This window comes from Acartia tonsa, chromosome 13 (genome assembly GCF_053477335.1).
Source record: "Acartia tonsa isolate MP-2025a chromosome 13, ASM5347733v1, whole genome shotgun sequence".
NCBI lineage: Eukaryota > Metazoa > Arthropoda > Copepoda > Calanoida > Acartiidae > Acartia > Acartia tonsa.
This window is the reverse complement of record NC_137272.1, coordinates 1,407,729-1,411,939: the sequence shown is the minus strand read 5'-3', so window position 1 is coordinate 1,411,939 and position 4,211 is coordinate 1,407,729.

The window sequence follows — 4,211 nt, the reverse complement described above, 5'->3', positions numbered from 1 at the left end:
AAGGGGTGGGGGGACGTTATTTCATTTAATACAGTTGGAGACTCAATTTTTATTTTAATCCTAAGAGGGTAAGGTTCGAAGCTAGTTATGGTGTAAAGTGCTGGATTATACAAAAACAGGGTTGCTTTATACATGTTTTATTCTATTTTTCTAATTCCCCAGCCCCCCTACCTCTCAATAATAGTATTGGCTATACATCATGATGACTTTTTGGGCTTAGCTACTAATGGATGTTGTCATCCCTGTTTTATATTTATTAAATATCAAGTATAATAAGTATGTTTTCAATAAGTATAAAAAGTTTAAATCATAAATTCTTTTTATTTGATAAAAAAACTTCTACTGACCAAAAACTGTAATTCAATATTATGCAAAATTTTATATTTTAAATTCCAAACAAAATATTTTGCGAAATGTGAAGCATATTTTTTTTAGGAAGCGTGGCTACTGTACAACTTGGATATCAGATTGAGAGGTGACAATGGGCTGTTTATTACACTAGTACCCAACGTTTTATAATAAGGTTTTCTTATTCTTTGGTTTAACAACTTTAGGGACTTTAGTGAATTTTGATTGATTGGTTCCTCAAGTTAAGTGTCCACACGTTTTAACCACTATCATAATCTATAGAAAAGATAATTTTGTGTAACATCATTTGGGAGGAACATCAATTTATCAGCCATTGTCTTATCCCTTTAGATCCCTGGATCTACTATAAAAACGGGAAAGTTCTGAAAATATTGTTGCACTGGAAATAAATGATATTATGAAATCTTGCATTTTTTCTTTTCTTTAGCATAATCTGAACAATAAACAAGTACATGTATTTGCAAAAAGAAGCGCATCCATATTTGAATTAATTCAATTGAACGAAGCAGCTTATAATGCCAATAATAGTCACTATAAGCTGGTTTAAATTGAACTATTACTATAACAAAAGTGTTAACATCCATGAAAGCGAAAATTGACAAATTAGAAATAAAATTTCATTTATAATCTATTTTAAAATACTTAATAAGAATATACTTACATTTTACGACTTAACTATTGTGATACTTTGCTTAAAGCTATGTCAACCTGCCTACCTTTTCAAGGGACTTTAAAAGCCTCTGGGGGCATTGTTAGTTATACATGTTACTAGCAGATGTGCCCCTAGCATATATTCTAAGGGATATGGAAGTACAGAAAAATAGCCTAAAATCTTACCCAGTCTCATAAAAAAGCCTAAAAACACCTAAGGACATATAAGAAAGAGAACCATATCGGTTCATCGGTTTGTGAAATCCTTCGCTACAGCCAAAAAAAAAGCTTACTACTCTATTTACTAGTTTAACCTATTCAAAAGTATTGTAAAGAAGCTTTGAATGTTTAAAAATGCATAATGTTGATAGAACTTCCCTTGAGAAATAAACTATCATTCTTAGGAGCAGGGGCGTATATATTTGCTGGAGGGGGGGGGGGGGAGTATTTTTTACATCCCTTTTTAGTTTAAAATAAAGTTAAATATATTGTTTTAATTCTTTATTAAATAAATAGGGGCAGTAAAGAAGGTTGATATCTTAGATTTGTGTATAAATTTAAATGAATAATAAATGATTTTTTGGAGGTCATAAACCCCCCAATTAAAGTCATAGGATTTCGACAACGCCCCTTTATACGCCCCTTTTAATGTGTAGCACAAGTCACAAATCAGATGTGATAATTAACCAGCTGGCATTTAGCAAAGGCATTTGACTTTTTATTTAGATTGTAGATTCCCATTCGTTTCAGCGTTAAAATATGTTAAATCCGTGAATAAAATAATTGGATATTTTAGAAAATCAATATTACTCAATCATATTTTATTAAAAATCATTTAAAAAATGTATTATTATTTATTCTTATATATATATTTACGTTTTTGAAAACTTAAGCAATTAATTAAGAGTAAATAAAGATTCGCACAGAGGATTTTATTAGACTAAGACAGATTAAGTTTATTAGATTAAGTGACAGTCTATAGAAAACCTTAACCAACCCTTTGATTTCTCGACCTTAGTGTCTAACTTTACATGGCAATATGCAGGGATCTAAAGGGATAAGACAATGTCTGAAAAAATGATGTACATCCCCAATAATGATACACATAATTAACCCTTCTTTAGACTATAAATAGTGCAATGATCCAACCAATCAAAATTCAAGTTGAAGTTCCCAAAGTTTTTAAGCCAACTAATAAAAAAACATTATTATAAAACTTTTGGGACTAGCGTAATAAACAGCCCATTGTCCTCTCCCTCTTTCTAGAAAACAAAGTGTTATGGGGGCTGGGGAGGTGTAGTTCACTTGAAGATTATGGGGTTTTTCCTAAGAAAAAATGCAAATAGGAAAAACAGTGTTTGCAGCAAACATAGAATTTCTCTAAACAACACTAAATTTGTTTTCTCCTACTTTTTTTGGAGGAGCGAAGCTACTCTACACTGTTTTGTGTGTATGTGTAATGTATGTCTGTCCTTTGTTATTCCTACTTTATTCTGTTTTCTAGTATGGCTAATCATGAATAGCATCGTTTTACATACAATCTTCTAGCCCTTAGGGCAATCAAAACTGGTTTTTAAAATCTTAAAATTTTTCATTTTAATATCCACGGAAAGTTGTCTATGATACGATATGATAAGTAACTATTATTTAATTTTCTTCCTCCAAGACCGTTTTATTCTCAAATAATACAGTTAACTGTTTCTATTAAATCAAAATTATCATAGGAAAACCATATGTAAATAAAACAAGCTTAGGAAAAAGCTTGCATCTAAATTCGCCACTAATGTACGTGGTAGCCCTTGTTGGTAGGGAAATTAATGCAGAGGGAAATCTGGTGGGGCCAGGGTAAGTTGTACTGAGCAAGGGTAGGATGGTAAGGGGTAAGTTGGATTTATGCAGGGATATAAAGAATAAAAAAGTACTTAAAAATCTTTATTTTTGTTGTTTTGGCTATTAAGGGAAAAGAACAAATGCAACTTTTAATATTTTAGCTATTTATTGTACATTTGGGGGGAAAAGCAAAAGAATGCCATCATTAACTTATCATTCAAGTAACAGATCTATAGTATAGATGTATATACAGACAACTACCTCCCATCCTTTTTCAAAGACCTTTTTCGTCTGCTTCTAAACTATGTTCTGCTACATGGCTGTGTTAATATAAGCGACACCATTGGTTGATTTTCAATAAACCAATAGAGAAGTTGAACAAGGCAGATGGAATGGGGAGATACAGTTATTTAACCCTTTCTTCCTCTGTGTTTTACTCTAATATTCAAGTATAATAAGCTCACTTAAAAATGATCTAACAAAAAACTTGTAGCAATTTCTCTTTCTAAATCCCTAAATTGTCACCATGTCATAAGAGGGATGTTAAAAAATTATCTGATGCTTTGATGTCAAATTAACGATTAATTTACACGCAAAACAGGCAAACCATACACAATTAAATCTTCAAGACAAAAGTATAAACTATGTATCCCAATTTCCCTGTAAATATGCAATGCAAATGAAAGATGAAATCATGATAGGAATGTTGTTTGTGCACAAAACTAAAGTCTTTAAAATTCACAAAGACAATCATGTCTAATAAAGTTTTTCAACCCCACTTAAGAGCAAAAAAATATAAATAAATAGGCAGTTGTCTTCATATAAAAAAATCCTTTTTTTGCAGAAAATGAGTTGCAAAAATAATGATTTGTATTTTTTTGCAATGGCAATTTCAATATTTATCTACATATATAATTTTTTAAGTTCAAAATCAATTTTTATCCAATATACATAAATTAGATTCAAAGAAACTTTTTGTTGTATATTTGTAAGACCCTCCTAGCTACAGCTTTAATTTGCTTATGTCATGAATTAAAATTTGTATAAGTACTGTTTGTAATTAAGGTGGAGATATTTTTTTGAATAATTACTTTCACAACTTAGGCAAACAACAACTTTTGTTTTTTTTATCATCAGCACAGCTTCTTTACAATTTAGGGAACTCCATATGTCCATTCACTCAACTTACTGTCTTTTTGAGACCATAAGGAATCTCTAATAATAACCCACCTACCTCTTTTTTGTCTTTTTATGCTTTTTGGTTTTCACCTGTCTTTCCTTTTTTTTCTTTCTTTTTTAAGAATCCTGGCTTTAACCTATTCTGTATTCCTAGTCTTAGTTTCGAGGTAGGGTGAACTAAG